Source organism: Hordeum vulgare, chromosome 1H (assembly GCF_904849725.1).
Source record: "Hordeum vulgare subsp. vulgare chromosome 1H, MorexV3_pseudomolecules_assembly, whole genome shotgun sequence".
NCBI classification, from domain to species: domain Eukaryota; kingdom Viridiplantae; phylum Streptophyta; class Magnoliopsida; order Poales; family Poaceae; genus Hordeum; species Hordeum vulgare.
Window position 1 is genome coordinate 267,556,890 of NC_058518.1, and position 26,444 is coordinate 267,583,333.

Consider the following 26,444-nt stretch of genomic DNA (forward strand, 5'->3'; position numbering starts at 1 on the left):
ACCAGGTCCACAATAATAATAAGATAATATATCTGACCAAAATTCATCACGGGTATAATATAAATCTCCAAAACAACCGATATTGTCTGGCATATAACCACTAGGTTCACAATAATAATAAGATAATTTAAAAATAGAAGTAGTCTCCAAGCAAAAAGGAAATGTTTGGCATTTCACTAGTTTCACATTTCACTAGGGTGAGTTGGAGTTTCTGCGCGGTTTAAAGGGGAATCACCAAGCTCAGTCATCACCGAAAGTTATCTTCTTCCCTACCAAAGAAACAACAAACAAATGTCAAAACCCGACGCATCATTATAGAAGATACAAATGCGTACAAACTCATTGGACGGGCAATACCGAAGTAGTAGGATTGGCAATACCGAAGTAAAGAACAGGCTAAATGGATACATTCAAGATGTAATGCCGGTTCCCGTGGGTCTAGTTTTCTGTTGAGTGACTAGAAGCAGCAAGAAAAAGGTCCAATACAGACTATCTGACTGACTCAAGTCTCTGGCAAACTATAATCATATAACATTCTGCGCGAAGAGCCAAAGTGGTAGGAGTGTAGGACTAAATTCAAATCTATGTTATTCTTGTAGCTGTGAAATGCTAGAAGGAACTATTGTGGGACAAAAAACATAAGTAAATCAGACACTTGAATTTAAACCCCCAATTCAATAGCAACACACACAACCATGAGCAAACAATGAAAAACAAAAATCAACTATTGTGTACAGCGACGGAGTTATGTGTCAGAATTATCAATCCTGAACCTAAACACAGAGGAGGTAACAGCTTGTGTTTCTTTCTTACCGGGCTAACCTTTTATTTGCGATGGAATGCCTAGAAATGTATTTTGTTTAGGAAGGTTCACAGCCCCTGGTGCGATGCGAATCTCCTATTGCTAACCTGGCCTTCTTGCTGGATATGATCAGATACATCTCCTAGTGCTAACATGGCTTTCTTGCTAGATATGATCAGATACATCTGTTCTGATGGCCCTTATACGGTCTACCCTCTATGTTCTACAACTCTGTAAGGATCATTTCTAGCTCCATTTCGCCATGTCCAACTTAAAAGATCAAGGCGTAAATTGCAGCCCCTGAGCAAGTCCTTTGTAACGTGGCAAAGCTACCGATTGGAGAAACCCCCCTGCTCCAAATCCCGGCATCGCACCTGGACAAACCACCCAGAATCTAAAGTTCATCCGGTCAGGTAGGACGGGACATATACAAAGCTATCAAGCACAGCAGCAGCAGCAGCTATCGTGCACAACAGCAGCTATCAAGCACAGCAACAACTATCAAGCACAGCAGGAGCTACCAAATTCTACTCGTACCACCAAAGCAGCAGTGGAGTATTTTTTTCAGACACATAATCTGGCTAAGACTAGCAGACACATAATCCAGCCAACCAAGTAATTGAAAGTAAACACACAAGAGTATGAAGAACATAGAGAAATCTTACCTTAGACACCCCGAGGTAAGTCTGCCATTTCGCTCCGAAGGAACACGGCGGCGCTCACTTCATCTTCGGCGGTGGCATTGAGGAAAATCTCACGATTCTCAGCATTTTTGAACACCTTGTATGCAGCGGCCCTTTCTCCATGTGAGATGCTTTCCATCTTGTGCAGAACAGCAATGCACTTGGTGATGGTGAACTGTTGGGCATTTTTTGACTCTGCAAACAAAGCAGACTCCTCTGCTTGCTTCCGTTTGATCTCCACATAGTTTGCCATCACTTCCACCATGGGATCATCCCGCTTCTTCTTCTTGGGCTCCTTCACTAGCTTTTTATTGGAACCACCGGGAGAACCTGCTCGAGTAACATCACTTTGAGTACCATCTATTGGATCATCACTTTGAATAGCTCCACTTGGACCATCACTTTGAGCCGCATCTCTTGGATCATCATACATGAGTAAATCATCTTCGCACTGATTCAGATCAAAAGAGAACCCAGTCTCATCTCTTTCAACTTCAGGATCATCGTCAATCACTTGTGTAGCCTAAATTGATGTAAAATTGTAATTACCTTCTGCTATATGTCCTGCACAAGCACCCAAGTTCTCATTAAAGGTCACATAGCAATAGAAATTCTTTATAAAGGTAAGAAAAAGGTAGCAAATGAAAATCCATTAAACTCACCATCATAAAGATCACCTAGCTTGTCATACAAAGGAAATGGATTTGTTTGAAACTTGCTTATGTCTGGCTAGGACTGTATATAAGAGAAATTATTTATCAAACCTAGATCACTCGAAAACAAGAGGAAACAAGTTGCATTGTATATTATCAAACTTACAATAATCAAGTTCTGCCAAAGATGTGGGTCAGCCTCTATCATGTGTGTATGATAGTTCCAGCTAACACCACTTTGCCTTCGAGTATCCTTGATTAGCCTGTATTGACTCTTCAACTCTTTTAGTTTCTCTTGGATTTGTTGTTTTGCGAAATTTGTATGGGGATATCTCTCATGGAATATTTTTGTCATTATGTTCCAAGATTCAGCAGACCAACCATTTTGACCTCTATGATATGGATTATTGTGCTCATCAAGTAAATCTACCAGAGCCTTTTCAAGAGTCGGGTTCCACTGAGCTCTGGGCTTCTTAACTACACATAGCACAAATGTATAGAGTAAAATACTTGATCACACTCAACATGACAAGAGTTGCTATAATTCAACAAGCGGAGATGAAGCATTAAAATAACTTTTGGAGTAGTCTTTCTAATTTTGGGTGTCAACTTCTTCGCACCGTGTGAAGCCTTTTTTCCAGTAGCTTTCATAAGATTGTACTTTGGAGACCCCTTTGGATACATATCTGCATTCAACAAGGATTACATTGTTAGATGATGAAGATGACATAAGTTGATTAATGCATATGTATATATGATTAAAAAACACACCACAATGTTGGTTATTCAGGATGATATGTGTGCCACATTTGCATTGCAATTTCATCCCTCAAAGAGTTCCCTAAGCCATTGCTCCCATATTTATTCTCATCACCATTTGGGAGATCAACAAAATCATTTGGCGCTATGTTATTGGGCTGGTTGTCAAGCCAAGTCTCATCTCCATTATGCATCTTGATGATATTGTGAAGAACTGCAGCAGCAGCAGGAAGTTTCACTTGGTTCTCGATTGTATGTAGTGTGCCAACATGAAGAATTGGGAAGCGCCTTTTAAGAATTCCTAGGGACCTTTCCACATGGTTGCGTAGAATAGCATGCCGATGGTTGAACAATTCCATGTGGTTCTGTGGCCAAGCGTGTCCATGACCAAATTCCTTCAAATGATATCGGACACTCCGATAAGGTGCCAGAAATGACTGAGTGTTTGCATAACCCCCATCAACTAGATAAAACTTGCCTTCGGGTACTCTAAATCATGTCATCATCGCAGACTGAAGAACTCTCGCATCTGTTGCTGAACCCTCCCAGCCACATGATATGAAAGTGATTCGTAGATCGAAGTCGCATGCAATCATGATGTTATGATGAGGGTGCCCTTGTTATTCCGAAATGGAGCAGCAATCCCAGGTGTTGCAGTTATAGGTACATGTGAACCATCAATGGCTCCTAAACAGTTCTGAAAATAAAATGGATTGAAGGTCAACGAAGAACTTCAAGTTAGACAAGTCAAGAAATTGTGGAAGTGTTACTGATGGAAACCTGGAAATAGGGATAAAATCTTGGGCCCGTTGAGATTCTTGGATGTGGCTCATCAATGCTCGGAGGCTTAAAAAATCGACTAGCTAAGAGAGGAAGAATGTTGAAAAACTCGTTGATGTACTCATGGAATGTTCGACCACTATGTTGAAATTCTAACTGGAGATCTTCATAAGACGCGTTGTGGGACACCATGTACAAAAAAGGCCAACTTCTCCTCCACCTTAATTCTTGTATCCAATATCAACTTTTCTCTTCTAAGGTAAGATGTGAAAGCCTTAAAGATATGTGGCTCCATCCTATAAGCTACGAGACAGTTTTTCATATGCCCTGTAAGAATATCATGGACACGCTTCTTTCCAAATAGGATGGAGCTATGTCGTTTCTTTCTCTCGATTGATCCTCTTTTACGCATTCGATGCAATACGGGCCAAATGAAGGACATCGGGTCTTCATCATCCTCTCTTCTTCCCTTCCGAATTCGGTCGATGATTTCGGAATTCATCTCGACACTAAAACTAGAATCGGCAAGCAACAAGCAGGATAATAAATGACGTGTAAGATAACACATAATCACTCATATAAATATATGTAATGTAGAAATCTAGTTGGGTCTCTCATTTTACACAATTGAGTCGACAATAACTATTCAACATTTGAATAAGAATAAGCATGCAAGAAATAAGAATAAGCATGCAAGAAATAAGAAAATAAGCATGTAATAAGTCAACAATATATATAACTCTAAGTCTTCAACAATTCCTGAACTTATTACGTTGTGAGTGAGATTATCTCGGAATTCATCTCGACACTAAAATTAGAATAAGCATGCAAGCAAGTTTTTCATAGAGACATGATAGAAAATCATAACAGGCCAAGGAGTACCGAAGTTAGGCGTCACAACTGGATCCGAAGATGGAGGCAACTCATCCACCCCAACAAGAACCCGAGCGGCAAGCTGTCAAAATAAAAACAAGGTCAAGAGGAAACTTAGAACACTACATAGCCATGGATTAGTGAATCAAATAGCATTTTCACCAAGATAACCAAAGATCAAACTGCTGTGTGCACCTAATACATTTTCACCAAGATCACATACCCCAAAATATTGACCTTAATCCCAAACACATAAGAGCATTCTTTGTAAAGGTCAATCCCACCTTCCCACTGCATGTGCACTACTTGTCTAAAAAAACAGTGATATCTCAAAACAAAACCACTGCATCTCACTTAGATCATTATCTAAAAAAAGCAGTGATATCTTTCAGTGTTCAGCCCCATACAAATTATAACCAACTGCATTGGGCTGGAAGAATATGCCATCGGTAAACTGAAAACAAACATCGCCGGCAAAGTATCAAGGCAAAAAACACAGGGAATGCACTGCACGCAGGAAGCAAACTGAAAACAAACATCACAACCAGAAATTAGTACTCCGTACTACGTAACAACAACCAACGAGTTCAGCAAGCAAGACCAGGCGAGGCTCTCTTGTAGCTGTAAGTAGACCTTCTTGGCTTTCTTCAAGCTTCCAAACGGCAGGATTGAAAACTAGACCAGTAGAGCACCGACCTTTTTTCTCCAGCTGCCAAACCAGAGAGTCAACATCAGGGCTAAAATTAACACTATTGGCTACCTCTACCAGTTCATAGCACTTCTACATCATGGCTGGTGAGAAAGATCTCCTAAATGTGAGTTTAAGTTGAGATCCATCCCAGGCAGTCTGGACACTTGTGTTTTTCCATAATTCCATTGCAGAATGCAGATAAGATACAAATCCCAAATATTGTACTGCTAGGATGGATGAACCAAACCAAGTATCTTCCCAAAATCTCACTTTGGCCTCATCATCAATAACTCATTTATAAAAGACAGGCATGCACAGTAGAGCTAGTAAAGATATTTTGGCGAGTTAGTACTGTATTTGCTGTCAATGCTCGGTTCGATCCCGATGGTCATGGTCTTTTAGAACCGTCCGGCCTCCCGCGTGAACGAACGGGCTCGTTCACGGCCGGGGAGGGATGGATCCCTGGTATAACCCCGGCAAAAGTATCCCCAGTCGGCATGGATACCAGCCTGCGGCTCGCTCCTAGCTAGTTCCTCCTGCACATGCGCCGCCCCGCCGGCAATGAAAAAGCTAGACACTCAATCCGTGGTGGTGCAGATCGAACGCAGATCGGGACAGGAGGGGGAGGAGGGGGAGAAGGGGAGGGGCGACAATGACTTACGACTGGGGAAAATCCAGTTGGGGTCGCCGGAGGAGTTCGCCGGCGTCGAGGGGTTGGGCGGCGGGGTGTCGAGGGGTCGGGAGGCGGGGCCTCGAGAGGACGGCGGTGGCGGTGGCTGCGGGTGTTTCCTCGAGGTCGAGCGACAAATCCACGAGGCCCCCCTGGAGGGCTCTAAACCGCATGGAAAGGAGGCTGTAGGAGGGGGTCGGAGCGGATTGGGTCGTTGAAACCCCTTGTACCAAACGGGCCCTCCAGGTTTTGCGGGGTTCTTGGGCCACGCGAGGAAATCCCCTTCAATCCCCCCTCGAACCTCTCCTACCAAACGAGGCCTAAGGGATCCCTAGGTCCCATAGGTGGGCCACGACAGTTTTTCTGAGAGGTTATTCACGAGCCGACTGTCCAAGACATGCGAGGGGGTTTAGGCGAGTGGCCGTAGACGCTCTTCCTATCTTCCTTTGAAAGAAAAAATGAACAGCCAAAAATGGCCAAAATTAAGCGCTACTGTTAGCGCAGCTGAACCGTGGGTTAACAAAAGATTGCTGGTGCAGGGATAAACAGAGGCTGATGAATAAATCAGGACGAGCCGAGGTGACCTATTAGTTATTCAGTCGAGCTGGGGGACCTGCCCATCTGGTACCGTGACGTCGTAAGGGCATGTACAATGATGTCCAGTCATACATCTATAATGCAGTCCATGTAGGAAATTAGATGATGTGGTAAAGAAAGAGAAAAATAACGGCTTAGCCTGTCTGTAGAAATAAAGACGGTCTGGTAGCGTGAAAGTCGCTGCTTACCGACAACCTTTCTGCCATTGTACGGAGAACTGGTCAGATGGGATCCCATCTTTGACGAAAGTTACGTTTCAATTTCTCGTAAAATTTGGTTGTTAGTGACATGAAAATGGACTTACTATTGTATGAACCGTCGCTTAAGCTATCTATACGTGACGTGGAGAAGTTTTACAGACACCCAGCATCGGAACAATTGTACATGCCCTAATGGACGATCGAGCACCTGCTTGTCGCAGCCAGCTAGCTTGTTTCCGCAAACGCGTACGTACGATCGACCACACATGCATGCAGATGCAGTTGGCGAGCCCGATCGATGCAGCGACCACACCCACAGCCCACGGGTGCTGCGTGGCTTGCCTGGATCGAGATTCCTCTACAAGGACCGGCTGCTTTCCGATGACGGCACTGTAGATACACGAGGAGCCACCGGGCTAACGACGGGGACAACTAAATGCATACGTAGTCGTTGCCGATAATTGCAGGGCTACCTGTGCCGGTGCTGGGACTTAATTCCTCGGCGCGCGCATTGAGTAGCCGGCCGGCAGGCGAGGACGACGTACGTCTCATCGTCTCGCATCTCGAGCGGTACTGTTCCCGTCGATCGGGGCTTCGAATTCGATCGCCGGTCGTGATGCGGATCACTCATTCTTGTAGGACACAATGACACGTACTTTCTCCATAAATAAATATAGAAGTGTTTATATTGTTAAAGTACGGAGGGAGTACTAACTGATGCCTGATGGTCTTGAGTAGCTACTAGTTCTTTAGTGTGGCTGCAACAGTTTTTATCCCGCAGAAAAGAAGAAGAAAAGAACTTGTGTGAAGTTCTGCATTTTTATTTTTTGAATATTCTTTATTAAGAAAGGCTTTCACCCGTTTTATAGATAAAGCAATCAACATCGATCATCTTATATAGACTCACGTCAACATAACACACACACACCCAAGGCAGGATACATAGACGCTGAACGCAGCAACACTATCTCTAGTACTACAAAAGCAATCGGAGTTCTCAATCGTGAACACACCACCCCAAATAGATGAAGCCGCATATGACGAACCGTGTGCTCCAAAACAGTGCCTTCAGGAAGGTTACGACATCAGAATGTCGCCACCGCCCGGCCCGAGGATCAAAGATTCCCTGTAGCAACACGACGGGCTATGAAAGCCGCGACGATGCCTTCAAGAAGGGAACGCGCTACGCCGCCGCTGGTTCGTCTAAAGATGGATCAGGTTTTCACCCCGACCAACACTCACCACCACCGGACGCCACACCTCGGCTACCACGCCGCCCACACGGCCATGGCTACCGGGCAGCACCAAGCCACGGCTCTGCCCAAGAGCACCGCACTACCACCACCAGAGTCGCCGCCCCGACATCCAAGACCTTGCCACCACGTCCAACGCAACCTAACACATCCCCACCAAAGAGACGGGCAAAAAGGTCCCACCTTTCGCACCCCTGGGAGACCCCCAACGCTGAGACCCGATAGGCTGGTCACCGCTGGCCTCCATCGACCCATCCTGCAGCCCCGAGCACGAGACGAGGTCGGTCCTGCTGCACCGTGCACAAGATGAGGTCGGTCCTGCTGCACTGTGCGCCAGACGAGCTCGGTCCTGCTGCACGTGCGGGAGATGAGCTCGGCCCTGCTGCATGGGGTGCGAGACGAGCGATGAACCGTGGCTGGGAGAGGGCCAACTTTTTGGTGAAAGTAGCGCCCGGGCGTCGCGGAAATGGGACGAAGGTCAAAACGGTTAACACGCAGACGAGCCGATGCCAGAGAAGCCTGCTGCCGCCGCAGACAGATCCGTCGAACCACCGTGAAGCCTCCACGACACCGGGAGGGACCACGTAGGACCTCCTCGTGCCGCCGCTCACGATCGGAGCAACGACCATGCCCCGTTGTTGCCCTTCTTGCGTCACCCGACGAGCTCCAAGCGCCGGAGCCGCGGGGCACGCCCCACCTGTGTTAGGCGTCGCCGAACGACCCCAACGCTCGATCCAGCCTGATCCAGCAGAGGCCGGCTGTAACGACAAAGATGCGGTCCTTTCCGATCTGGGGGTCGAGGCCCCCGAATAGGAAAGAAGCGCATCTAAGCGTTTCGCAAGCAAGTAAACATAGCACAAAATAATAATTACAAGTAGACAATTTGGGATTCAACTGTCTTCTTATTAATAATACAGAGTACAACGCAGATACAAACAAGGTAGTTCCGGTACGGACTACAAAACAAGGAAAATGCTATGCTACCCGCTGCAGGCCCACGATCACGACCACGGCTCAGTCCTCTGGATAGTTCACGTAAAGGCGATCTGTCTCCTCATCGTACTGCCACGCCAGCTGGGTGCCGTCGGGATCATCTGCCTGTGGGGTACCTGTACCTGCTGGGAGTTTCGGAGGAATCCGTGAGCCACGGGGACTTAGCAATCTAAGACCTTGGTGCCAGAACTAGTCATGTCATTGGGTAAGGAAGGGGTGAAGTGTTTCAGGCTGCTGCATCCTAAGATAGAATAAGTGGCTAACTTACGCAAAAGAGGATGGAAGGTGGTCTACACTAACGGTCGGGATTACTTGATCAGAAAGTGATCATGAACACCTACCTACGGCATTTATAACCCCACCGTGTTCCCGATCGAAGAGAGATCTTCGAAGGGACAGTCACGGTTACGCACACAGTTGGCATCGTTTACTAGCTTATGTTTAAGTTCTCTAATACCGGATGTTAACAAAATATTCCAAGTTGCCACATAACCGCGGGCACGGCTTTCCGAAAGATTAAACCCTGCAGGGGTGCTCCAACTAGTCCATCACAAACGAACACAGGCCGCAAAGGCATCCTCTATCACGAATCTCGTGATCTCGTTGGATTCCTTAGAGGAAAACCTCAACTCTGGGTCAAACCAAAGCTTCACTGGGATTCCTATACGCAAGATATACCGCTAAGGTAAGACAAGGCTAGCAGGACCTCCCGACGTGTCGACGACCCCGATAAGAGCCGCGTATCTCAGTCTCAGGACACGCCGGATGGAACTAGCTACAGGGACCAAACCTCAAGTTTCCTTGTGGTGGCCCCGCAGGCAGACCAGTTTGGACCAACACTCATGAGGAGCACTGGCCCAGGTTGTTGATTAAGAAACCTCGGGGTAGCTACTCCCTATGCAGATTATTATTAAGTGATTAGCAATTAACACCAAAGTTGGGTCCTGCCGGACAAGCCTTAACACTACGCGATTTATCAAGGGGGTCCCCATAACAACCCCGAACGTGTTAGGAGCGATCATTATGGAATCAAACACCGGTAACCGGTAACTAAGGCGGCAATAACGGAACAAGACACCCGGCAAAAGGCTAGGCCTCCCGTCATTTACCAAGTATATAGGTACATTAATTAAATAATAGAATTCAATATAATGGTATCAATCTCATGTCCTCACATGAGTTCAAAACACCTGCAACTAACAATGCTAACATTAGTAGCTGAGCAAGCCTACCTAGCCATACAAGTTTGCTAGGAAAGAGTACGGTGTTTAGGCTCGTGTCATATGAAGAGGCAATATATTTTTAGTGGTAGGCAGCGAGCAATATGACATGGAATCAAAAACTAACATAACAAGTCTAGAGATGGAATCAAGGTCATATCATCTTGCCTGTGATATCCTCAGCTTGGAATGGTTCTGGATCGTTCTGCACGTACTCTCCTGACTCCACGTATTCGTTCTCCGCTCCCGGTGCTACCCAACATAATAATAACAGCCAATGAACAGCAGAACCACAAAATGCAACAATCACATGATGCATGAGATGAAAGTTGAGCATGCACCACTATTTCTATCACTAGCACAAGCAAAATGAACTACAACAAGTTTCTGGACAGAACTGTGCACTAAGCTATTTTGACAGGTATGAGAATGACATGAACAGATGCAGCTCGTAAAAATGGTGCAAAACCATATAAGGAACATTGCAAACGGAGCTACGGATCAACGGGAATCAACGAAACAAGATATGAAGCTCTACGTGAAAGATTCAACACCACATACACATTTGGCTGGTATTCCCAGGTAGCCAAGACATGTAATAACCCAACATGAATGAAATGGAGCAAGGTAGAACACCACAACATCAATTAATCTCAAACTTTGAACAAAATGGCAAAACTACATAATCTGCCAGTTTCTGCATCTTAGCTGTTTGGGAGCAACATGCAACATAGCTACAGGTCTTCAAACATGACAAATAATATGTGTGGCTGTTTCCAACCAAGAACACTACAAGCCCCAGCTAGAATCGCAGCAAAAGGAATTAAACTCTAGAAGGTACAAGGCCACAAACTTTCCCCAAACCATCAGATCTCAGGGACTTAATGAAAATTCCTGCACCTGAGTTTCTGTTTCTGTTCTGAAGCTTTTTTGACAGCAATCAAAACACAAGCTACTGGACTCCAAATGACTTGAAAATTGACAGGAAGCTTCACAAACATACCAGGTTCATAATACTAGCACTGAACTAAGGCCAGTTCTCAACAGAATGACCAGCACATCCTCATCTACAGGGGAAGAAAATGTTTCCAGCATCCCAGACTTTGTGAAATCTTTAGAGTTCAAAAATCTGGAATTATCCAGCCACATGCCCACTTTGTCTAGGCATAGTTTGCACACACACAACTCCAAGAGGTAGTTGACACCACAATGGTGTTGAGCACAAACCCCTACTATTAACACACAAAAATCCATGCCCTTGGGCTCCACCTATTCCATGGAATTAAAGACCAAACTTGCAACAAAACTGAATATGCAACTCCATAAAACACCCTACTAAGACAACTACTACCAAGGTAGAGTTCATGTGCACAATGACAAAGTGACATGGGGGTTTGAACCCCATGTTTGTGTCATGCCCATCAATAACCCCAATGCTTATCACAAACCAACCCCACACACACAACATGCTCTCTCTCATATTAAACATGAGGAGGTGCACCACTTGCAAAGGTGGGAAGGTCCACACACACACATTTCATCACACTACCCCCATACACACAACCTATTGCAGTCAACAATTACTAGAACCTACTACAAAGAAGAATCTACACATGCTATATCTACTCTATCTAATATGCTCCTAGGATCATCTACTAAGAGCATCACTATACCACACACTCACATGTTACCAACCCCATGAGAATACACATACACCACTCCAATGAACACACACATGCACATATACTACCTCGCAAATCTCTACACCTCTCATCTAGACACACATCCCCTTGCTACTTACACACACTCAACATAAGTGCTCCCTAAATACATGCATGCTTTCCTATACTAGTTAAAGCATTAAGGACAAGAACACTAATGCTAAGCCAAAACACCTACCTCACTTGCTATAGAGCAAGCCCACCTAAAACAGGAGATAAAATATGAGCAAACCAAAGGAATGTAATAAAAAAAATGGGGAAGGGGGGTTCGATCCCAGGACCCCCTGGATAAACGCCAAGGCCGAATCCACCCTGCTGCTTGCCAATCTTTAGACAGAACAGAGGGGATTGCCTGGTATGGCTGCTAACTGCAGTTACTGAGATGCGGTGCAAACAAAGGAAAAAATTTAGAAAAAAAGGGGGCTTGCGCCGCTGGGACTCGAACCCTGGATCTCAGGAGGACAAACCCACGTACTTGCCACTGTGCTAAGCTACGACGTCTGACAGAGGGGAGAAACTGGAACAGGTAAGCTACGCTCCCAACAGACTTGCCATGCGCTGTGCGAAAACTGCTGCTCGCCGGCGACAGAGAAGACGCCGGGGCTCTCTGCTGCGTCACTGAGGCAACCCGAACACCTGCTCTACGCCACTGCCTGCTGCTGCTCAGCGCTAGCTCTCTCTACCTAGCTACTTCGCGAGCACGACAAGGCACAGCACACGTCGAACTCCACTGCACTGCACGGGACAGGGACGCCTGACAACTCAGCTCGTCGGCCGGACCTGCACCTGCCGTGGTTGCACGCTGCTACTGGCCTACAGCTACGCGGGGAGGCAGCCATGCTACCTGCGACACTGAAATCACCACAACCCTACACGACCTGCTGCTGATCTACCGCTACGAACACCACCTGCACCTGCTGCCGGCTGCCTGCCAGAGAAGCACGGTGCACCACCACGGCGGCTCCAAGATGGAACCGAGGAGGAAGAAGGAAGGGGGGAAGGCACCTCACCTTGGGGAAGGAAGCAGGGAACCCCACGGCGACGAGACGACGGAGAGGGAGGAGTGAACTGCTGCTGCTACTGAAGAAGAGGAAGAAGAACCCCTGGACCAAGGCGATGACGAGGTCCTGGTCGTCGTTGAGGTCGCTCCTCGACCTCAGCGATGGCGGGAATGGAGCGCGGGGAACCATCCCGAGCCCCTGGACATGGCCACCGGTGCCGGAGACGATGGGAACGACGGGTTTGACGGTGGCGGCGCTGCACTCTCTCTCTCTCTGCTAACTTCTATAGAGGCTTACCAGGGGAAGAAAGAGAGAAGGGGGAAGGTGGCGGCGCTGGGGAGAAGGAGAGGGAACCCTAGGGCAGAGGAGGAGGACCCTTTTCCCACGGAGGCATGGTAAATCCTCAATACATGGCATGCACGCACAAAATGTTAAACGAAAAATGTAAACCTCCAAAAAAAAAGCTAATTACCCCTTCTTTCTTTTCTTGACTGTGTGTATCGACAAACTGAATAAATCATGTCATGTTGAACGATTATGATTCATCGTTTGCCCAGTGGGCGGCAAACAATATGAATCATATATTTTATCTTATTTTAGGGGAAATGTGAATTGCTACATTTGCTTTAAAGCAGCGTTTCAAAAATCTTACATTTGCACTACTCATAAAAAAATCGTTATGATAGATTTTAAACAATTTATTATGCGGTTGAACGGGTGGATGGCTAGTACTGATAAGTAAAAAATAGCATTGAAAGAATAGAAAGACATACTTTCTCTGTTCCTAAATATAAGTCTTTTTAATAGTTTTACTATAAACTACATAAAAAGCAAAATAAACAAATTCATAATCTAAAATATGTTTATATACATATGTATGCAGTTTGTAGTGGAATCTCTAAAAAAAACGTATATTTAGAAACGGAGGAAGTATTTTTTTAAAGAAGAAAAGCAAGAGTTAAAAAATGTATAAGTTAAAATGAACATTTCACACATAAACCTACAACTAGCCAAACTGAACTCAACGAGTCCGCCCAAGAGCTCGGTTCAGGATATTCAACACGCAAAGGCTATATCTCGCTTGTACGAGTGTTTCTTCTGTCTCGCCTGAAGTGTCTATAGTCCGGTCCGTCCCATTCGCACATACTTAAGTTGGAATGAACATTCACAACCACAAGGCCAACCTCTATGCAGACCAAACTCAGTTGGTTGGAGCACGTGAAATCGACCTGTTTGGTTCATACTCCCTCCGTCCTAAAAAATTTATCTTAGATTTGTCTAAATATAAATGTATCTAGTCATGTTTTAGTATTTAGGTACATTCATTTTTAGACAAACTTAAGACAATAATTTTAGGACGGAGGAAGTATTAAACAAGTAGGTCGTTACCTTGTTAAAGAAAAAGAACCAGTTTTTCATGGGGGTTTTCTTGCTTTTCAACGGTTTTTGATCTTTTCTTACACTTTTTATTTTTCTGTTTTCTTTGGTTTTCTTTGTTTCTTTTTTGTTTTTCACTATCTTTTCAATTTTACTTATTTGTTTTCTTCATTATTATTCCGGGATTTCTTTTTCTCTTTACATTGTGTTTTTTTTTGTTTTCTCTTGGATTTTCATTTTTTTTACACATTCTTTGGTACATATCTAATACATTTCCCCGATACACGTTCAATACTTTTCAAATAAAAGATAAAAATTTATTGAATACATTGTCAACATTCTTTCTATATACATTTAAAAAAATTCGGATGCTTGACAATTTTATCCAATATTTCTCTTAACCATTTTTAGTACATAGTCAACATATTTTCTACATGTATTTAAAACAATAAAATCAAATTCTTTACTAACAATTTTTAAATACACAGTCAACATTTTTCCATACACATTTAATATTATTTTTTCTGTACACAATTTAACATTTTTGAAATGATTGATTAACATTTTCTAATTACAAGTTTAGCATTTTTTTCTATGGACATTTAAAAAAATAAATGCTTCATTAACATATTTCATATACAATTTTAACATTTTTTAATAAATCGCCAACATCTTTTATACACATTTAACACTTCTAAAATGTCTGATTACATTTTTCAAATATATATGTTTAACAGATTTTCCATATGCTTAGATATTTTTTAAATATATGATCAAGTTTTATCATACACACACACACAAATATATATATATATATATATATATATATATATATATATATATATATATATATATATATATATTTATTCTTCACCTCCTTTATATTAAAATCAATGCATCGTAATTTTACGTCCGTAAATTTTGTCTTATTTTATACTGAAAAGAGACCGTAAAAATATAATTAAAAAAAATTTATGTCACGTAAAATTACGACCATAGAAAAATAGTGCAGAAAATATAATAAATTTATTTTTTTCTGGTCTTGTGACCTATATCTTTGTTTTTTTGTCAAAATTTACACAATGATTTAATATAACTGTAACTATTTGTATTTTAAATGTAATTTATTTATAAATTAATCGTATGATTATCTCAGGTAAAGAATAAACTATTCTGCAACCTGAGTGATGAATAGAGTTTTTATATATCACTATTTTGATCCCGGCTCTATAGGGGGCGATGGGATACTCCTCAACAATGCCAAACCGGTACGACGGACAAAAGGAAAAAAATCAGGGGCGCACTCACCCACTCCTTCCCTAACCTCCAAATTCCCTCCCATCCATCGCGCCGCCGGCCTTCCTCCCCGTTCTTCCACCGCGCCGCCGGCCCTCCTCCCCGTTCTTCCACCGTGCCGCCGGCCCTCCTCCCCGTTCTTCCACCCCGTCGCCGACCTCTCTCCACGTGCTTCCGCCACGGTGCCACCTCCCTCCCCATGCTTCCACCACCGCGCCGACCTCCCTTACCATGCTTCCACCCCGCGCCAGCCTCCCTCCCCTGCCTCCACCTCGATGAAAGCCTACCTCCGCTTGATTCCACCCCGGCGATGGCCTCCCTCCCGTGCTTCCGGCGAGCCGCCCCTCCTCTGTTCACCATCCTCCACCACCGTCGCTTCCCAATTAGCCAGATCTCGCCGCCACACAGCTCCCTACCGGTGAGTTGTGGATGAGGCTCCCGTGCCGCTACGTAGCTCCCTCCCGGTGAGTTGTGGATGAGGCTCCCGTGCCGCCACGCAGCTCCCTCCCAGTGGGGCTCCATCGCCGTGGCACTCGGGTCGTTCACCGCCTCAACCTCCGACCGTTCAACAACGAGACTCCAAGAAGTTCACCGCCTCCGTGCCGCCGCCAAGCTGTCTGAACCACGAAACCAATGCCCCCGACTGTGCTCAACAGATTACTTGGCAAAATTGACAAAAATGACCCCTGAGACGAAAGAACTCACGGATTGATCCCTCGGGGGAAATAATTCACCGGCCTGACCCTTTTGTGTGGCGCCCGACACCTAGGCGCCACACTGTACTGTGTGACGCCTAGAGGTTCGGCGCCACACCCCCGACCACGTGGCAGGGAGGGGCCCACCCCCAGGCAGTGTGACGCCTAAGCCTCAGGCGTCACACATTGTAATGTGTGGCGCCTAACGCTTATGCGCCACACATTGACTTATACAGCCACGAGCCAGCCCCCCTCCCCACCCCCTCCCTCATTCCCCTCCCCCAGCCCCTCTCCCAGCCACTGCCCCTCCCTCAAATCCTTCTCTACATCAGCACATCTGAAGGTTTGGACCGGGCATTTGTTGTCCAATCACTCCCCTAAGGTAATCCCCACCTCTCCCCTCATTCTCATCCAAAGGAAAATCTTTTGTGTTCTTTTTTTGCAAATTTGAGGAAACCCTAGTTTTTCCTGAAATGTGGGATGTATATGATATTGTTTTATTTGTTTGTATGTTAGGATAAGGGGTATGATGGGGTTAGGATTAGGGTTGTTTGGATGTGTGCATTATGGTTGTTTTAGGGTTAGGCTAGGGTTAGGCTATGGTTAGGCTAGGGTTAGGGATGTTTGGTTGTGTTAGGGTTATGATGGGGTTAGGGTTATTTGGAAGTTAGGCTAGGGTTATTGTAATTGTATGATTGCTTATAAAAAAGGTTCTATGTTTTGTTGTTTAGGTATGGGAAGAACATGTGTTTATGTTCATCACGTGGACAAGGATGCCTTTTTAAAAGGCAATATTGATCCGGACCCGGATGAGCTTGACATGGTGTTCGATTTGTGTCCTAGCTATGGTGAATTGTTGGAACAAGTCCGAAAGGATTTGAATTGGATGGACCCTAGTGATGTAGTTGAGTTTGATGGTAGGCATAATGTGGGATTCGGAATGCACATTCGTTGGAAGACCATGCGTGTCAACTCCGAGCAACGTTGGCTTGCATACAAGGATACGGTGGCCGAATCACTAGACAAGGCTCTAGAGTTATTTGCCATCAAAACAAATGTTCCTAACTTGTTGGATTTGAACCGGGTTGCCTCTTCGATTGTTGAAGCTATTCCTGCAACCATCAACGAAGAGGCCAACATTGAACCTCTTTCTTGTGTCTATGAGGCTAACGAAGAGGTCAACATTGAAAATGAACCATTGGTAGAGGCTAATTATGAGCACGATGATGATGGTAATGTTCTTCATGACAACAATCTTGGTGATTTGGACAAATATAATTTGCAAGAGACAATGGACCATTCCATTCCGTACTCATGTGGCTATGCCTCTGAGTCTGACGATGAGGGTCCCGATGAAGAAGTTGATGAAGAAGGGTTCACGGCAAAGGAGGCTGAAGCTTTCACGAATGTATTAAAGCGTGATCATCGGACACCATTGTTCGAGGATCTTAACCTTGCGGATGAAGCCGTGGTTGACGGAGGCGAAGGAGTATTGTTTGGAGTTAGGCCACCTTCTCATCGGGACACACATGGGAAGAATATTATTTTGCCGGGGTCAAAGTTCGAAACATTCAAACATGAAGCTGCGTTACACGGTTGCATGTGAGGATAGAGGTTGTCCTTGGATTGTCCGTGCAAGACCATGGAAAGGAGGGCCAGGATGGAACATTGTTAGTTGTATGCCTCACATGTGTCGAGGCAAGAGGGTTGATGGTGCCCTATCGTGGCAAAGCCATAGACAACTAACCTCCGAGTTCATCGCTTATAGGCTTTCCAACTCCATCTCCTCTCTTCCTACAATGAGCATAAAAAGCGTACAAGACCTTGTGAAAGCCCTCTTTCACAACGAGGTGAAATATGGTAAGGCATGGAAAGCAAAGCAAGCCGCATTGAAGAAGTTGTATGGTGATTGGGAGGAAGCATACAACCGCATACCTAGCTTGTTGGGAGCTATTGCCCACACTAACCCGAGCATGGTTCATGTGGTCGAGCCGTATGGGGAGAAAACAAGGATTAAGAATGGAAATAGGGTTCGCGTATTTGGCCGTGCATTTTGGGCATTTGAGCAATGTGTGAGGGCTTTCCAGCACTGTCGTCCTGTCATCTCCATCGATGGCACGTTTTTGACCGGACAATTCAAGGGCACTTTGTTGGTTGCAATAGCAAGTGATGCCAATAACCGGTTGATGCCTTTGGCTTTTGCTTTGGTTGAGGCAGAGAACAATGTTAAGTGGGAATGGTTCTTGCATATTTTGAGAACCAAAGTATTACCGTTTGAGAGGGAAATATGTGTCATATCGGATCGTCATCAAGGCATACTTAACGCGGTTGACATTGTCATTCCCGGCCATGCTCCTTTGCATCATCGATGGTGCATGAGGCATTTCTGTGCAAACTTCTACCGGGCATGTGGTAGCAAGGAGTTGGCGGATGATCTTCAAGATTGTTGTCAAGCATTTTCTGACAAACGATTTGCAAGATTGTACAATGCTTTGCTTGTAAACAAAAAACTTGATGCAGGTGGGCTTGAGTTTCTTAACAGGCACATTGAACTTCGGGCCAAGTGGGCACGAGCTTATGACGAAGATGGCCGAAGTTATGGTCAAATGACCAGTAACATGGCAGAATGCTTCAACCGGGTGTTGAAGGGTGTCCGTGCGTTGACGGTGACGGCAATAGTTCAATACACATTCGACAAGTTGAGAGCATACTTTCTAAAGTACTCGCAAGAAACAGATGATCAGATTGCGGGAGAGAACAAGAAAAGTATAAGTACCAGTTTCCACCAAAGGTTGACAAATGGATGGTATTTTAATCACGGAAGGCTGACTCCCAAACGGCTACCCAGTACAACAACGAGGATTGGACATACGAAGTGAATGAGCCCGGAGGAACGACAAACGATGGCCAGCAATACGGAAACAGGGCGTTCAAGGTTTCTTTATCCTTGTGTGATTGCTCTTGTGGGAGGCCAAGGTTGCTTCATCTCGCATGCTCGCATTTGTACACGGCAGCTCGCAGTAGGAATGTGGACGTCAACCATCCACTAACCGTGAGGGAGTCTGAGTTCTCGATCATGACCACGAAGCATACATGGGCTCCTAGATTTGAACCATACTTTGACCAATCACAATGGACAGAGTATCATGGAGTACAACTATGGCCCGACCCAGAGTGGAAGGTTGTGAAACTGGGAAGACAAAAGACAAAGCGTTTTAGAGGAGACATGGATGGATGGGGCCATGGTGGTGGCAGAGAAATGGGGAACAACCAATTCCAAGAGCCTACTGAGAGATCATAATGTGGAGATTGCGGTGTAACAGGGCACAACAGAAGAAGGTATACGACGCGAAAGAAGAAGTCCAAAAACAATGATTCCAGGTCAAGCCAACCAAGTCCTAGCCAACCAAGTCCTAGCCAACCAAGTTCAAGCCAACAAGGGACGGGTCAAGGAAGCACGAGCCAACAAGGGACGGGTCAAGGAAGCACGAGCCAACAAGGGACGGGTGAAGCAAGCACGACCCAACAAGTTCCTACTCAACATGTTCCTAGCCGACTTGGGCTTACTAGAGGACGTGGTGCTAGAGGAAGTGGTGGTGGTAGAGGCAGGGGTGCTGCTAGAGGCAGGGGTGGGATAGGTCGTGGTGCTGCTAGAGGCAGTGGTGGGATAGGTGGTGGACTTACTAGGATTGGTATGCGTGGATACCTACGAGGACCATTTCCGTATGTCACATATTTCACTTATCTTTATCATGTTGTTTTTGATGCTCCTTTGTGTGTTATTTTACTAATTATGAGCTTTGATGCCTGTTTTGTAGGTATGGCCGCTTCTCAACCGAACAAGGCAAAAGTGGAGTGGGGGGAGGAGAAGGATGCAGCCAGCAAGGAGCAGCTGTTGATGGAGAGGGCTGCAAAGAAGTTGAGAGAGGAGGATGCAGCGGAAGCGCGAAAGAAGAAGAATGAGGAGCATAAGACAAAGATGGATGAGGACTGCAAATGTTCCTTGAGCATAAGCGATATGAGGCTAGGATAAAGGAGAATGACAGGAAGACGCTAGAGAAACGTAAAAAAGAATATGAAGCTAACTTTAAGAAGATTTGGGCAGAGGCCGCAGCAAAGAGAGAGCGGTAGCATCAACGCTTCACGGAGAGGGTTAAGGAAGAGGCTTCAAAAATGCGCAAAAGGGAAGAGGAAGAGGAAGAAGAGAGGAAGAAAAAGAAGGGTAAGGGGCCTTGCTCGACCAAATAGAGCCGGGTGCTTCTATTCTATGTGTTGTAGAACCTTGTTTGGTTCCGCGCTTTATTACTATGAAACTCCACTATGTATGCACTTTTGGACGTATGTTACTTCAAGAACCGTATGTATGTTTGAACTCCACCACCACTACTATGCGCTTTGTGTTGTATGTATTTGAACTCCTCCACCACTACTATGTGTTGTATATTTGTGATGTATATTTGAACTCCTCCACCACTACTATGCAGTTTTCAGCATGACAGAATGTGTGGCGCCTAAGCCTTAGGCGCCACACATGTGAGGTGTGGCGCCTTAGGCTTAGGCGCCACACATGTGAAATAGAGTAACAGAAAGTGTGCATTTTCGATGCCAGTAGGTTTTCCATTGTGTGGCGCCTAAGCCTTAGGCGCCACACAATTGAAAACCTACTGGCATCGAAAATGCACACTATCTGTTACTCTATTTCCTCTGTTTCACATGTGTGGCGCCTAAGCCTAAGGCGCCACACCTCACATGTGTGGCGCCTAAGTCTTAGGCGCCACACATGTGAAATAGAGTAACCTGGCTAGTCTTAGTTTCACTTTGTTCTAATTTTTCTCTTAGTTTCACTATGTTGGTATTAGTTTCACTAAGTTGGTCTTAGTTTCACTATGTTGGTCTTAGTTTCACTTTGTTCTCATTTTTCTCTTAGTTTCACTTCGTTCTCTGTTTCATCAAGACTCTGTTTCATTATCCTTGCTGAAATTAAGATACAACTTGCTGAAATTAAGATACAACTTGCTCATACAACTTCGTGAAATCTACTGAGTCCAACGTGGATGTTTTCCTTTTCCATCACTGGCTTCTTCTGCTGCCTTGGCCGCACGAGCTCTTTCTCTCTTTCTCTCCCTCTCAGCTTCACGGGCTTGTTCCCACTGTGTGTAAACCTCCTCCAGCCGTAGTTTCTCTTCTTGGTTTTTCCTTATAATCTCATCAAGAAAAGCCCTCTGCTCCACACAGTACTCTTGCCACTCTTTCTTCTGCGCTGCTTTCTCCTCTGCTTCAGCCTTCTCCCGGCGCTCTTCCATGTCCCAGCTAGCCCATGCACCGTCTCCACCGTCTCCACCGTCCTTTGTCGTCCTGCGACAAGCATCGTCCAACTACAAGTAACAACAAACATGCATCAGTTTAGCAGAAAAAGATAACAGAGAGTACTTAATACTAACAATTTATTACCTGCCGATACAAGTAAGCCAGTGCGGCCGAGCCCCAGCTGAACTTGTTGTCGAAAACAGTCAACGCCTTCAGCCACATCCATGGAGCATTCTTGCCTGTGCCGTTAGCAAAGATAGTCCTAGAGATGACGTACCACATGTAGACGCGAGCATACCTCTGGATCACCTCGTCATCTGCGTCCTCAGGACAATGAGCAAAGTTGGCGGCAATCCAAGTGAAAGTGGCACCGGCAGGGACTCTATCTTTATTCCCTCCATCTTCTACCTCCGGCTCCTGCGGCGACATACCAATAAAAGCCTCCATTTGTTGCCGCCATCCCTCAGAATCAGTGCTCATACATAGTGGCTTCCCCTCGATCGGAAGAGCGGTGATCATGGAAACATCTTGAAGAGTAACCGTCATCTCTCCGGTCCGGAGGTGAAAACTATGTGTCTCCGGCCTCCAACGATCAATGAGTGTTGTGACTGCCGCAACGTTCAGATTGGGAGTTGACCGACTCACAAGCTGCACGAATGGAAGGAGTCCCGTCATCTCGATGTACGGGGTGTACCACTCATCGTAGTGCATTACAGAGGATGCCCCATGAGACCGGATCTTGAAGGGCGTAAGCTCCTGCAAACATATAGGAGAAGAAGATATCAAGTGCTTATTACATTTTCAAAAAATTACTCATCTACTAATCATTTTCTACTTACCATCTTCTTCTCCGACATGAAATAGGCCCGGTGTTCAACGTCATAAACATTATTCAGAAGCCACACCATCCTACAAATCACAAAAAATTACTCATATACTAACTAATATTCAAATAAGACTCATATTCAAAAAATTACACCATCCTACAATCCTAAGAACTACTACTAATACTAACTATACTCATATGAACTACTACTAATACTAACTACTATGAACTACTACTAATACTCATATTCAAATAAGACTCATATACTCATATGAACTACTACTAATACTAACTACTACTACTAACTACTACTACTACTAACTACTACTACTAACTACTAACTACTCATATACTCAACCAAATCCTAACTCATATCCTAACTAGTCAAATCCTAAGAACCTACTCAAATCAATCTACTAAAATCAATCTACTCAACCAAAACCTAATACAATTGGATAGAAGGATGGGAAAGGGAAGGGATGGGGGAGGACATTACCTTGGGGGATCAATCCAAGGAAGAAATCCCCATATCTGAAGATGGGGGAGGGGATTAGGGAGGGGATGAGAGCCAGCCGCCGCCGTAGTGGCAGTTTCTGTTTGAATGAGGGAGGGAGTGGGAAGGGGGTGGGGAGGGGGGCTGACCCGTGGCTGTATAAGTCAATGTGTGGCGCCTAAGCATTAGGCGCCACACATTACAATGTGTGACGCCTGAGGCTTAGGCGTCACACTGCCTGGGTGTGGGCCTCTCCCTGCCACGTGGTCGGGGGTGTGGCGCCGAACCTCTAGGCGTCACACAGTACAGTGTGGCGCCTAGGTGTCGGGCGCCACACAAAAGGGTCAGGCCGGTGAATTATTTCCCTCAAGGGGTCAATCCGTGAGTTCTTTCGCCCTAGGGGTCATTTTTGTCAATTTTGCCTCGGATTGCTATGTACTGCTACTGAAAGTCCCCTGCTACTTATCTTTTCCATCCTGTGATGCTTTTCACATTCAGTTGGACAGAAACAGCAGATTGTATATGGATGGGAATTGCGGTTGCTAGAAATTGTCAAATTGCACAATGTGTTCGACACCTGCTCGCCAGCGCTACTATGCACCTTTTGCTGGGCTCACTGTCTCCCTGTGCACCTATCAGCCCCAACCGCGTCGTCTTTGACCTCTCAACGCTGCCCTGGTTGCCCCACCAGCACTGGTAGCTCATGTACTAGCCATCCTCGAGCGGCTGCTTGAGCGGAAAAAGAAACCCAACAGTCACAAAGGAGATTCAGTTCACTGAGATGTTGCAAGACAATATGTGCAATTTTCAGTTCACGGGGTTTAGAGAAAAACAATTCTTGGTTTTTTGGTGTTGTGGAGAGTGGTTCTACCTACTGTCGTCTGATGCAAAGGAATGAGCTATAGTAACATGGCTCACCCATAGTGTTACTCTATATATGAATATTTACTACGTTCTCAGTCCCAAAATAACTGCCTCAAGCTTAGTACAATTTTATACTAGAGGTTGTACAAAGTTGAGACACTTATTTTAAAATGAAGGGAGTACAAACTAAGATATTTCGATGTTAAAGAAACAAACCAAGAACTCCAAATTACAAAAATAGACACGTTCGCTATTTATAAAAAACTTCAATTTTCCTTGTTACTAAAGAATAAAAATGAAGAAGTTCAAATTAAAATAAAACAGTAGATCGATGTATATGAAAACTTCAATTATTTCCGTTTATAGAAAAAATAAAACTAACAAGTTCAATTTTTTTTAAATGGTTGATGCTTATTTAAAAACGTATTTCCTTCCTAAGAATAAGACTAAAAAATGGTTGAAGCTCGAATTACATGAAAAAACTCAGATTTTTTGTCTTTACTAAATAATAAAATGAAGAAGTTTAAATTAAAAAGGCTTAGAAGTTTTGGTGTGTTCAAAAGACGCTCTTAACCCATCATGATTTTGTAAAATAAAATGCTTTCCAGTAGTTTTTTATGGGTATCATTTGTTGAAATTTGATGAGTTCTTCAAGAGTTAGGGGCAAAAAAATTATAGATCAGTTCAAATTAAAAACAACCAAGTCCAGGTACTACATGGTGTGTGTTTTCATATGAGAAAATAAAATAAAAGACAAAGTATAAAAAGTTTTTTGCTAGAAGGTCAAGTGCTATGCCTGAGAAAGTTAAAAAATTCGTGCGAGAGACACTACTGGAATCCAGTTCTTTGTCGTCAGCCAGTTCTTTGCCGTCTGCTGGCTGATGGCAAAGAACCTCTTTGCCATCAGTTGAAAGAAGGCAGACGGCAAAGGACTAACACATGGCAAAAATATTATTTGCCATGTGTCGGCCCTTTGCCGTCTGCCAGCGGACGGCAAAGAGACCCAGGGCAGACGAGAAAGAGGACGGGTGGGTCCCATGCCTGCCATGTCCGAAATCCGGGGTCCTTTGCCGTCCGCGGGACTTTGTCGTCTGTCGTGGGGCCCTTTGCCGTCGGGGGGTGGACGACAAAGGGGCCGCCCTATAACGGCCGTTAACCCCCTCGTCCTCACTGTCTCTCTCTCCCCCCGGCCACTCGCTCACTGTCTCTCTCCACGGCGACCCCCTCCCCGCGGCGAGCCCCACCCTGCGGCGAGCCCCCCCCCCCCCCCCGTGGAGACCCAACCCCGCGGAGACCCACCCCGCGGCGAGCCCCTCCCCACGGCGAGCCCCGTGTCGCGCGCCCCCTGCCCCCGTGCCGTCGTCCACCGCCGCCGCCGCCGCCGCCCCCTGCCGTCGTCCACCGCGTGAGTTGGGTTCTTCTTCTTTTTCTTTTTAAAAAAGTTAATTACTTTAGTTAGTTTATTAGGTTAGTTTTTTTATTATACATAGGGTAATTTAGTTAGTTTATTTGGTTAGATTATTAGGCTAATTAGGTTAGTTAGTTAGGTTAGAAGAAAAAGAGAGGAAAAGCAGAAGGAAAAAATGAAAAAGAAAAAAAGGAAAAGAAGAAAATAATTAGAAGAAGAACGAAAAGAAGAAGGAGAAGAAGAAGAGGAGGAGGAGGAGGAGGAGAAAGAAGAAGAAGAAGAAGAAGAAGAAGAGGAGGAGGAGGAGGAGGAGGAGGAGGAGGAGGAAGAGGAGGAGAAAGAAGAAGAAAAAGAAGAAAAAGAAAAAGAATAGGAGGAGAAAAAGAGGAGGGGGAGTAGGAGGAGAAAAAGAAGAAGAAGAAGAAGAAGAAGAAGAAGAAGAAGAAGAAGAAGAAGAAAAGAAGAAGAAGAAAAGGAGGAGAGAGGAGAAGAAGAAAGAAGAGGAAAAGGGAACCCCGACACCCCGAAACTGACCCTCGAGCCCCGACCCCTGACGCCCGACGCCACTGACCATCGACCCCCGACGCCACTGACCACCGACCCCCGATGCCACTGACCCCCGACGCCACTAACCCTCGACCCCCGACGCCACTGACCCCCAACCCAGACCCTCGGCCCACGACTCCCGACCCCCAACGCTCGATGCCACCAACCCCCGACCCCCGACGCCACTGACACCCGACGTCACTGACCGTGGACCCCCGACGCCACTGACCCCCCACAACCGACACCACTAACCCCCCGACCCCCGATGCCACCGACACCCGACACCACCGACCCTCGACGGCACTGACTGCCGACGCCACTAAGCCCCGACCCCCGACACCTCTTCTGCCTTCTTTTGAACGAGAAGGTGCTTTTCGGCCTTCCAGAGGCCCACAAGGTCATGGTTTTGTAAATTATGAGTTAGGTCACATATTTTCTGATTATGTTAATTATAAAAACATCGTATTTGTGTTGATCGTGTGAATTTCAATGTGCAGTTGTTCGACGACCTCCACGTGCGTTGGACGAGCTCCGCCCTTGCGTTTGTTGGTGAGCACAAATGACTTCTCCTCCTACCCCCTTAATTTGCTCTGTCCCGGTCTTCGTGCCGATGAAACTTGCTAGCTATAGGTTTCTTCAATCATGAGTATGCGTGACCAGTATGCGTCTCCCGTTCGAAAGGGCGACATCTATAAATATGCATTTCTTTGCATATTTATAACCGCCATCCTTTCGA

The 26,444-nt window shown here is 45.4% G+C and overlaps 1 pseudogene; it reads right to left on the minus strand.

The window, feature by feature from the left end:
• Window positions 1-1,468: 1,468 nt before the first annotated feature.
• The window catches only part of LOC123398461, a 117,903-nt pseudogene continuing 92,927 nt past the window's right edge, over window positions 1,469-26,444 (minus strand).